Source organism: Pongo abelii, chromosome 7 (assembly GCF_028885655.2).
Source record: "Pongo abelii isolate AG06213 chromosome 7, NHGRI_mPonAbe1-v2.0_pri, whole genome shotgun sequence".
Classification (NCBI taxonomy): domain Eukaryota; kingdom Metazoa; phylum Chordata; class Mammalia; order Primates; family Hominidae; genus Pongo; species Pongo abelii.
Window position 1 is genome coordinate 2529629 of NC_071992.2, and position 12358 is coordinate 2541986.

Here is a 12358-nt window from a genome sequence, read left to right on the forward strand (position 1 = left end):
ACAGAGAATATTGTGCAGAATTATGAGGTCTATAAAATATTTCAACTTGATCTTCTCAGGTAAAGGTTAGAAAACATAAATTGTCATTAATTTGATTCTCTCTTCTGACATTCTTAATTGCCTTTTGGAAAGTTGAACTAAATATCATTGATGTAATGAAAGTTTTTTATTTAAAATAATTTAAAAATTGGAGTTCAAAAGTAAACCTCTATTAAAGGAAGACAAATAATGTCATTAGTACTCAATGAGAAAAGAAGCTAAAAAATAATTATAGAAAAGGAGCACAAATTTTCATGAGTTTGCATTCTGCCTTTGATAGCTGTTCTCCACTGACTGCTTGCGATTCAGTCTAAGATGCATGTCCTACTTTTGCATTCCATCTACCTCCAGTTTCTTTCTTGTTTACCGACAGAGGCATGAACATATTTTTTCTTTCCAGATCATTGAGGCTTCAGTGATTCTGATAAAGTATGCTGTCTTTATATGCAAAATTTAGAAATAATTTTAAAAACTTGAACAGAAGGCTAAAAAATAGGGAAAAAATAGAGGTTAACTTGATGAGAAAGCATGTAATGAAATAATTCTTGTGAAATATAACTTCTATACAGAAGAATGCATACAAATAAAGCATAATGAATATTATAAACACTGTTGTAGACAAGAAAATAATGTGAATACCTCACATTTTCTGGTGTATTGTCTTTCTGATCTCATATTTCTTTGCCCCTAAAAGTGACCATAACCCTGAATACTACAAACACTTCCTTGTTATAAAGACACTTTTGCCGCCTACATATTCATCTCTAAAATACAGAGCTTAATTTTGTCTGTTGTAAACCTTCATATAAATGAGTTCATGCTGACCTCATACCAGTCAAATCGAGCATCTGAGGAAGACCACTGTTGGCGTTCAGCGAGGAAGGCGGCGCGCGCCAGAGAGCGCTGAGGCGCCAGAGAGCGCTGAGGCGCCAGAGAGCGCTGAGGCGCCAGAGAGCGCTGAGGCGCCAGAGAGCGCTGAGGCGCCAGAGAGCGCTGAGGCGCCAGAGAGCGCTGAGGCGCCAGAGAGCGCTGAGGCGCCAGAGAGCGCTGAGGCGCCAGAGAGCGCTGAGGCGCCAGAGAGCGCTGAGGCGCCAGAGAGCGCTGAGGCGCCAGAGAGCGCTGAGGCGCCAGAGAGCGCTGAGGCGCCAGAGAGCGCTGAGGCGCCAGAGAGCGCTGAGGCGCCAGAGAGCGCTGAGGCGCCAGAGAGCGCTGAGGCGCCAGAGAGCGGAGACTCAAGACAACGGCCGAGAGCGGGAAGCAGAACAACGGGACGGGATTGACTCGGAGGAAGAAGGACTACCCATTGTGGGGAAAGGTAAGTGAGAGGTCCCTTGCAGTCCACGCTCCCACCAGAGACATCTACAAGCTGGCTGCAGGAGAGCCCCTTGGCCCTCACAGTCTCCGAGCCCAGGACAGGGAGATGCCAGCCTCGCTCCAGAGAGAACCGGCTCTGTTCCCCTCCACCCCCAGCGCAGTGCCATCTGGGAGTGGGGCCCGCACCACTGCATCTGGCCCCGGGGCCCCACAGCCCCTGCCTCTCCACATCCCGGGCTGGACAGCATCCTCCTGAGTCCACTCAACCCTGAACCTATGAAACTGCTAGAAGTAAACAGGGGAAACACGTTAGGACATTGTTTCTGGACAAATATTTTATGGGTGAGACTTCAAAAACACAGGCAACACAAACAGTAATAGAAATAGGGACTATATTAGGCTAAGTAGCTTATGCACTGCAAAGGGAACAATCAACGGAGTAAAGAGAAAACCTGCAGAATGGAAGAACATATCTGCAAACTGTTCACTGCCGTGGGACTAACATCCAGAATATATAAGGGACCCAACAACTCTACAGCAAAACAGTAATTCCGTTAAAAATGGGCAAATAATTGGTATAAATATCTCTCAAGAGAAGATATAGAAATGGCCAACAAACATATGAAAAAATGCTAAATATCACTAATCATCAGGTAAATTAAAATTAAAACCACAATGAGATATAATCTCACTTGGAATGGCTATTATCAGACACACATACACACACACACACACACACACACAGAGAGAGAGAGATAACAAAGGCTTGTGGAGATGTGGAGAAAAGGGAACTCATACAATGTTGGTGGGAATGTAAATTAGTACAGCCATTATGAAAACAGTATGGAGGTTGCTCAAAAAACTAAAATTAGATCTACCGTGTGATCCAGCAATACCACTGCTGGGTAATTATCCAAAGAAAGATATATCAGCATATCAAAAATAATATCTTCCTCCCCATGTTTATTACAACAGTATTCACAATAACCAAGATATAGAATCAACCTCAACACCCACCAATATGTGAATGGAGAAAGAAAATGTAGTATATATTCACAATGGAACACTATTCACCCATAAAACGGAATGAAATTCTGTCATTTATGGCAACATGGAAGCCTGGAGGATGCTGGGTTAAGTGGAATAAGCCAGACACAGAAAGATAAATACTACTTTTTCACTCATATGTTGGAGATTTTTAAAAAAAGGTGGATATAGAGAGTAAAATTTTGGTCATTAGAAGCTAGAAGGGGTAGGGTTGAGGGGAGGTTAGAGAGCAGTTTGTTAATGGATACAAAATTACAGCTAGACAGAAGCAAGAAGTGCTAGTGTGCTATAGTCCTGTAGGATAACCATAGTTAAAAGTAACTAATTGTGAGTTTTCAATTAGCTAGAAGAGACGATTTTGAGTATTCCCAGTCCAAGGAAATGATAAATATTTGGTGCGATGTATATACTAATCATCCTGGTTTGATTTTTACACATTGTATGCATTTATGACAACCTTACTCTGAATCCCATGCGTTATGTGCAATTATTACATCTCAACTAAAAAATAAAAGAGAAAAAATAAAGGAGACACCATAGGTGCAGCGGAAAAATGAAAAGGAAATATGAAAAAAATCACCACTTTATATCAGTTTATAAAACAATTGATTAAAAGAAGCATTGTCTTTGCAAAATACAGATTTTATATGAAATGATAGTAGAGAAATGAAGAGTCAAACAGTACTGAAGTATCACCCCATAATACCTAGGCCTCAAATTATATTTACAAAGGAACATAAATAGTGTGAAACCAGCAGAGTCAGAAGTGATATTCACACACAGTGGACTCTGCAGAGAAAGAGGCACTTGGGACAGGAATGATCCCAGCTGTGAGAGAACAAATACAAAATTCCCCAGAGAGAGAGCTGCGATAAAGTGAAAAATGCAGTGTAGAGCTCTGGAAAGTGATAGATGCATCACCAGATACTGAGGAAACTAATGGCCCATTAAGTCAAAAGAAGAAGAGAAGAAAAACAGTGATCTTTGAATCTCATTCTTTGAGGGTATAGTGGAGTATGGGTTATTTTCTTATCAAAATAAATGCCTCAAATTGTGTTTATTACGTGACAACACTGTACTTGTGCTAAAATAATATAATGTATACCAACATTACCAGATTAGGCAGTCAACCCACCCTTCCCAACTCACAGGAGAGGAGCACCCAGAGAAAAAATAGAACATATATAACGTTACATGTCAGCAGTGCGGAATTCCTTCAGGAATATTTGAAACAGTAAATTGAGGCTTCTGTATGGTAATTTTCTGAGTGATTCTTTTGCTAACCAAGCAAGAAAAGCAGTTTTCCCACATTGAATTAATTATACCATATTTGTGACAGCTGAAGAAATATATTCAAATAGTCTCCTTTTTAAGACTATTATTAGTCCTTTAGTGTAAATAGTTATTTTGATGGGTTTGATGACTTGAGAGCATTGGAGGTACTATGATGAGTCAAATAAGACACCTGATTTAAAGCGACCTTTCCTGGCGGTTTATGACTCAATGAATGTTACCAATATTGCTCAGTGTATTCCAGGAGTCTGTGCCAATGTTGAAGTAACTGAATAGCTGCACATACCACTACAGTTGAAAACGTGTGAAGAGGTTGAGAAATTCAGGATAATGTGAAGTGGACTCTGCTAAGATGTGTCCCAAATGATGGTGTTGAAAATATACATAGAGCAGAAAAATTCTTAGACAAATATATAAAGTTTGTGAAAATGCAAAGTATTCAACATTTATGACTTATTAATTGTATTGACTTATCAGCAGGTATTTGCCAGAAAATATTTGAATTTATCATGCATTACTAAACCAGTGCAGTCAGCCCTGTCTATAAATATTTGTTAGAAAGAAAAGCTAAATATTCCAACTTGTGCTACTGCACACAGGAATTGGATGGCTAGGTAAAAGCCATTTCAGAAAGAGAGTATTCAAAGACATTAAATATATTTACAGGAAAAATATAAAACTACAGAAAAGTACAGCTGTTAGAGTAGGCAGACAGCCAGACATAAGCAGGAGATGGGGATCCCTGAGAAAAAGAGGTCTGGAAAATCTCTCACCCTGGGGACCCCCCGAAACCTGCATGCTGGGTATATATATGCAGAGAGTGGGGGAAATACCTAGGCAGGAAGGAATGCCCCTTAAGATGCCCAGCAATAGCTCACTCTGCAGTTAACCTGTTGGAATGCAGCTAGGTGTCAGGTGATAAGGGGAAGAGGGCAAGGAAGAAATTCCTAGGCGATAACACAGGCACCGCTTGTATCCAACACTGGGCCTGTGCACGTGCACCAACTAATAGTAAGGGAGGGTCCCACAAACCTGGGGAGGAAACCCGGTAGGGAGAAGGGGGGCACTTAAGGCAGGAGTGGAAACGCTAGTCAAAGAAAAAAGGAGGGGACTTAAGGCAGAGGCGAGAACTTCAAGAGAGTATTTTTCATCATAAAAACCCAACACAGAACTCCGGCTGCTGCGGGCTCACTCCCCTCAGCAGCCAGCTCTGCCTCTTCTTTTCAGCATGCGCTGTCTCTCTAAATAAATTCTCTGCTCTCTATTTTCCTTTAATTTTTTTTTAAATTTTTTTGATAAACCAGTCATTTGGCAGAATTCTTTCTCCAAGAATAAGAACTGATGATTCCTGCACTTCCCTGTAACACGACAAGGGGAGAAAAACAGTATGATCATCTTAAATGGCATTCCAGTTTAGAAATTACACAACTGAGCCAAGTGTAGTGGCATCCCAGCTACTCAGGAGGCTGAGGCAGGAGGATTTCTGGAGGCCAAGGGTTTGAGGCTGTAGTGGGTTATGAGTGAACCACTGCAGTCTAGCTTGGGCAACAGAGCAAGATGCCCTTTCTAAAAACTAAGTGAATAAATAAACAAGCAAAAGGAAGGGAGGGAGGGAGGGAGGGAAGGAGGGATCATAACAAAAAAATGTTAGAAAGAAAAAGAGGAAATAGAGTATTTGATATTTATTTTAGGAATAATTTCGAGAAAAGAAATGAAGTTAATAAATAGGTTAATAGAAAACTAAGAAAGAAAAAAACTAAGGATATTATAAACATATAAAAGTGTACATAAAGACAAAAAAAAAATAGTCTTAAATTTGGGGGGTATATATTGCTGCGTAAGAAACCATCCCAAATCGTGGCTTAAAACAACATGCATTTTATCTGGTCAAAGCTGTTAAAGGCTTAGCCGTGTTTTAAGGGGAAGAAACATGAACTTTAACTACTTGTGAGGGGAGAGATCCTTGTACCAGGAGAATTGCGTGGAGATCATATCTGGAAACCTCCTACCGCCCAAGACAGAACCATAAATCCAAATGAGCAAGCCAAGAAAATAAACCACATAGGATGCAGACAAACAACAGAAACAGCAGCAATGTAGCAAATCCATATAAGTGTGTAGCCTGTGTCCAGTGTGTAGCATAATGGGGACAGTAAATACACATGATATGTAACCTGTCTCCAATCATGAAGAAACAATTAGAGAATTCGAAAAATCCAGTTGTGACACAGACCGAAAGATGACCTGGTCTTTAAAAAAATAAAAATAAGCCTATGTTGTGAAAGACAGAAGAGGGGAGAAAAGAGATACTGGTTCAGACAGCACTGACTGAGGAGACCTGTCAACCAAATGCTCTGGGTGAGACACTGATAATGAACAGTGATTCTTACAGTCATTTGGGAAATTTGAATTAGGATTTTATTTTAAATATAAATATTTTATCAATGAATTATTGGCTATGATTACAAAATGTTGATGTATAGGATATCAAGTGATCTTAAGTGAACAGGGAATGAGACAAGGAAGAACAATATTGTATCTACAAAATTTACTACTTCAGAAATAAATCCTAAGTGAAACATAGAATCTTTCTATTTGACTATTTCCTCAAACTATTTTTCCCTGGACAGCAGGCAGGCATCTGCAAATAAGAAATTGAAAGGGAAGCTTCATTAAACACCCAATGAGATTCACCAGGACTCCTGAAGCTCTGTTTTGTGTCATTGTTAACAGATCCATGGTTATCTCAGAAGCCCTGCTCTGACCTGATGAGAGTCCAGGTTGTGGGGAGGGGGTAAAGCAATTGACTCCCTGTAGTAACACTGAGACAGGAGACTTCTCTTGACCCCTTCATGGGGCTTGTGATGGGGTGGCTCCTTTGTTTGGCCACCATGCTGAAACCCTTTGCAGGAGGGGAAGCACGCAGGTGAGCGGGTGCAGGAACCAGGGTGAGTGCCTTTGCACACCAGCAGGAATGAAACCTGTATCAGCTTGTGGCAGCATCTAAGAGTTGGCCGTGACCTATGGAGCCCCAGAGGGTGTGTTACAAACAATGCTCTTTTAACTTTGTCATCTGTGGATGGCTTAAGTGTTAAACAGCTCAGTGAAGAGTCAGTGTGACAACCTTTTTGGGTTCCCACACCCAGTGCATCCCAAATTCTTGTCTGGCATCCAGGAATAATCAGGTCACACAAACAGACTGAGGGTGGTATATGTGGAGGGTTTTACTGAGTGACGGAAGTGGCTCTCAGCAGGATGGGGAGCTGGAAAGGGGATGGAGTGGGAAGATAATCTTCCCCTGAAGTTTGGCCGTCCCCTGCCAAACTCCTCTCTTACCATCCCCAGCCAAATTCCTCTCTGACCATCCCCAGCCAAACTCCTCTGTGACTGTCCCCAGCTGAACTCCTCTCTGACCTTCCCCAGCTGAAATTCTCTCTGACCGTCTCTGGCTGAACTCCACTCTGACCATAGTCTCTGACATCCAGCTGCCTCTTCTCTCAACATTCAGATGCATCTTCTCTTCTCTCCTTTTCTGTTGCTCCCCTCTGCTCTTCTCCCAGTGAAATTTGGAGTTTTTATGGGTACAGGGTTGGGAGTGAGGTAGGCCAGGGTGGTTTTGGAAAAGGCAACACTTGGGTAGGAAAACAGGAGTGCATGTTCTCATTTAGAGCCGTGGGTCTGGGCTTGAGGGTGGTGCCCTTGTCAGGGACCTGCCTGTCTTCTACTGAGTATTTCACTTCCTGTCCATATCGCTGAGAAACCAAGCAATGCAAATATGTGGCACCTTCTAGCATGTAGAGAAACCCTCTGGATGGCAACTGATAGGACCAGGGGCCAGAACTAGCAAAGGGCAGAGCTGATGAAAAGCAAGACAGTCCAAGAATTAATCCTGCCTGTCTTAACATAAAAGATTCTTAGTTTGTTTTTAATTTTAATTGAATATATAATGAACGAATTCAGTCTACTCTGCAAAGTCAGGGGAAAAAAGCATATTCACCAAATTTTAGAATATTATTCCATCTGTCCCCATTGACTACTCATACTTTCTCTTTTCTTTTCCCCCTTCTAACTTATTAGAGTTATTATAAGGACAAAACTAACAGCAAAATATTTATAAATCATAAGACATCATTTATTTTGAAGTAATTTTCTTGTTCTACTTCTATATTCTTCCCTGTTTCATTTTCTGTTTATCCCTCTCTCATTCATCTTTTAAGTACAGATAAAATAAAAGATACTGCCCCAAGAGATTAATTAACATACAGAGAAATCATTAACATGCAAATTAACCTACTAAATGCCAGGTTTTCTCATGAAAGAAGCCCAGAGCAGACAGTTGCTCACCAGCAACCAGCAACCTGTGGCCTCAGGGAAACGTGGCAATGACTGTATTCCCCAAAAGAATGCTGGCATGTGATTTATATCTGGCAAGCAGGATACAGAGAGTTTCTCGCTGAAAGATGCTGTTCCCACTTTTATTGCTGGAATTTTGCTAAAACAAAGAAATTTGTATTAAGATGACTGCAGCTGTGTTAGAAACAAGTGTAATATATGTTGAAATGTATTTATTTTTCCAACTCATACCAACAGAAACTCAATTATTCTTCAGTCTGGAAGATCTGCTAAATTTTCTTAACTTATCGTGTCATACCAACAGAAACTCAATTATTCTTCAGTCTGGAAGATCTGCTAAATTTTCTTAACTTATCGTGTCATGACATCTGTGATGAAGGCATGGGCTGTGTTGACTGTGCCACAGAAGAACTCTGATGTCAAGAGCTGCATTTTATTTAATTCATTATTAGTATTATTGATAAATGTAAAAGGAAAATAAAATCTCAGGACTCCAAATTCACTATGCCAGAAGGTAAAAGTTAAGTTGGAAGCTGAGTCATGAAAAAACCCAAAAAACTGCCTTTCCTTTAAAGAGTTTGATTCTTTTTTAAAAAAGACTTTAAGGACTTTAATTCTTTTTCTTTAGCTGTGGTAACAACACTTAACATGAGCTCTATCCTCTTCAATGTTTAAGTGCTATCCATTGTTGTTGATTATTCGTATAATACCATACAGAAAATCTTAAGAGCTTATTTATCTTACTTGGATAAAACTTTATGCCTCTTAATTGGCAACTCCCCATCTTCCTCTCCCCTGCAATTCTCTGCCCCCAGTCGCTGCAAACCACTCATTGATTCTATGAATTTGAGTATTGTAGTTCTCTCATATAAATGGAATCATGCAGTATTTATCTTTCTGAGACAGCTTTAGTTCACTTAGATTAATATCCTCAATATTTAAGCATGTTGTTACAGATCATAAATTTCCTTCTGTTTTTCAGGCTGAATAGTATTTTATTGTATATATGAGATGGGAGCATTATCTGACCACCCTTGCAGGGCATGCGACAAGGTTGTGGCTCATCTGTTCGGCCAGAGATGCTTAAACCTCCTATGGGAGGGGGAGCATGAGGACAGGCAGGTGCAGGAGCTTTGATAAGCGCTTTTGAGCACCATCCCCACGGTAGCATCTAGGGGTGGGTGCCTGCAACTCCCAAAGCCCCACTGTGTGTGCTACAGTGCTCTTTTGAGCTCTGTCCCCATGGTAGCATCTAGGAGTGGGTGGCTGTGACTCCCAAAGCCTCAGTGTGCACGCTACAGTGCTCTTTTCAGCTCCGTCCCCATGGTAGCATCTAGGGGTGGGCGCCTGCAACTCCTGAAGCCCCAGTGGGCATGCTACAATGTTCTTTTGAGCTCTGCTGTCTGCAGACAGCTTAAGTGTTTCAGCTCAGTGCCCTCTTGATACCCATGTTCTTTTCTGGCATCCAGGAAGAATCAGGTCACATACAGACTTGAAGGCTGGTGAATGTGGGGATTTTGTTGGGCGATGGAGATGGCTCTCAACAGGGTGAGTGAGGAGCTGGAAAGAGGATGGAGTAGGAAGATGATCTTGCCCTGGAATTTGGTTGTCCCATGGCCAATATTCTCTTTGACCATTTTCAGCAGATCTCCTCTCGACATTCATACACTCCTTCTCTGCCACTCTTCTGCTCCTCTCTGTTCTGTTTGTCTGCTTATATGCTTGTGGAGTGTGGGGTTTGTGGTTTATATAGGTACAGGATAGGGGGATGTGGCTGGCGAAAAGGCAACATTTGGGTGTGAAAACACGAATGCCTATTCCCATGTAAGTCCATGGATATCTAGGCTTGGGGGTAGTGCCTTTGCTGGGGAACTGCCCTCTTCTACCCAAGATTTCCCTGTCTCCTGTCCGTATCGTTTATACCATATTTTCTTTATTCATTCATCTTTCCATAGACATTTAAGTAGTTTCTCCATCTTGGTTACTGTAAATAGTGCTGGAAAACTAATAACCCTATAGAAAAAATGGATTTAGGACTTGAATAGACATTTCTCCAAAGACATACAATTGGCAAACAGGTATATTTTTTAAATGTTCAGTGTCACTGCTAATCAGGAAAATGCAAAGAAAAACCATAATGAGATACCACCCATACCTGTCAGGATGGCTATCAACAACAACAACAAAAACAACAACAACACACATGCACATATGAGAGAGAGCAAGTTTTGGTAAAGATGAGAAGACGTTGGAGGGACACTTGCACACCTTTGGTGGGAATGCAAAGCAAAGAAACTGCTATGGGAAACAGTAGGAACAGTACTCCCAACACTAGAAACAGAAGTGCCATATGATTCAGTTATTCCACTTCTGGGTATTTATCCAAAATTATTGAAATTCAGGATCTTGATACTAAAAAGACTTTAAGGCAGTGATTATAAATATGTTCAAGGCTTTCAAAGGAAACATAAACATGCTGAAGAGAGAAATAGAAGATACAATACTGTAACAGAATTTCTAGAGGTGAAACAATGAAATATCTGAGTTATTTCACTTACTAGGATTCATAGCAGTTTATAAAATGCAAAAGAAAAAAATCAGTTAAATTTTAGAACATTAGAAACTATCCACACAGAAACAGAACTTAGACCCCAAATATGCGAGGAATAATTGTATTACAATAATTTAGAATATCCCCCAAAATCTGTAATAGATTTCAGAACGGAAAGAAACAATAATTTAGAATATCCCTCAAAATCTGTCACCGATTTTAGAAAAGAAAGCAACAGAAAAAAGATTTTAGAAACAGAAACAGAAAGTGGGAATATGCTCAATATCATTAAGAATGTGAAAGGAAAATAAATCTTGGGACCCCGAACTCACTGAACCAAAGGCAAAAGTCAAACTAGAAACTGCATCATGAAAATCTGCTTCCCATTTTATTCCTAAATAAGACAGCTACAAAAATAAAAAAGCTACATACCTCCCCCACAATTTTCCCACTAAGAAATCCCTTGTGGGCCCCAAGATTCTTACCCTAAAACAGTCCTGTTGAATTTCACACTGGCAAGAAAAATTGACACCTTATCTTCAGAGGTATGACACAAAGGATGAGACTCAAAGTCATATTTCTGCTCACTTGAGACAATGCATATTTGATTGCTTCCCCTGACCTACGTTTATTTCATTTTATGTAAAAATGCAGATTCAGTGAGCTAGATGAATACATAATTGACTATTGCTCTACCACCTCTCACATGTGAATGGCTGATCAAAGACTCAAAGGAATGAAACTATTTGCCCCTTACCTACCCACACCTTTTAAAATGTCTTCCTCTTTCCCCAGTATCACTCCTTTCTTCTTTAAATGTTGAAGCCTTCAAAATCATCTTTAGAGAAATGTACCTTTCTCTAAAAATGGGATGTGTCTCCCACACTCACATACTCATCCTTGGCAAAATGAACTTCTACATTGACTGAGGCCTGTCTCAGATACTTTGAATTAGTATCTGTCTCAGATACCAGGTAAATGCAAATTAAAACTACATCAAGATGCTACTACGTACATATTACAATGGCTGAAATTTAAAAGATTGAAAATCCCCATTGGTGGTGACCATGTGGATCAGTGAGAGGACTCATCCATTGCTGGTGGGAATGGAACATGGTTAAGGGTCTTAGAGAAAATTTTAATTAATTTCTATAAAAAATTAAATATATACCATGTGACACAGCCATTCCATTCTTGGGGAACAGATGGAATTTTTAAATATTATGCATATTGTCTGAAGTTCACTTAGGCTTTCTAAAACACTAGAGTTAACATCTTTAATATTGTATTTTGTGAAAGCAATCCCTAAATGAGAGTCCACTTCGGGTCAGAGTGTCGTGAGGGTTCAGTTGATTCCCCTTTGAAGAAAACAAGTATAATCTTGGACAAAATTGTCAAAACAGCTATTTTTATTCTCTGAACATTTACCATATCCAGAGAATGAGACACCAGTGAAACAATGTCCACAAATTAGAAAGCATTCTTTTTTTAAAAAACAAAAAAAACCAGAAAAACCAAAACAGTTATAATTTTGGGCAAGGACGTCAGTGAGCAGATGGCTTTCTTGACCACCGTGGTCAAAGCTTTCTCTGATTGGGGTTGGATGGAACCACAAGCAACTTTGAAGAACTGCTAGAGATTGCTCAGCTCACTTAGTCAGGACAAAGGTCATTCATAAACTCATAGATTTGTTGGCTAAAACTAGCAGATTTGGTACTGAACAGATGGGGGAAATCACACAGCTTTCTTAGCCCGAGTTTG

General features: G+C 40.2%; 1 long non-coding RNA gene across 1 annotated transcript in view; it reads left to right on the plus strand.

Moving 5' to 3' along the window:
- The first annotated feature begins 1117 nt into the window (after positions 1-1117).
- The window catches only part of LOC129060866 (uncharacterized), a 51389-nt gene continuing 40148 nt past the window's right edge, over positions 1118-12358 (plus strand). Inside the window, exon 1 of the long non-coding RNA XR_008527725.2 lies at positions 1118-1354. This is a non-coding gene — a long non-coding RNA (uncharacterized LOC129060866). The remainder of the gene's footprint in view (positions 1355-12358) is intronic.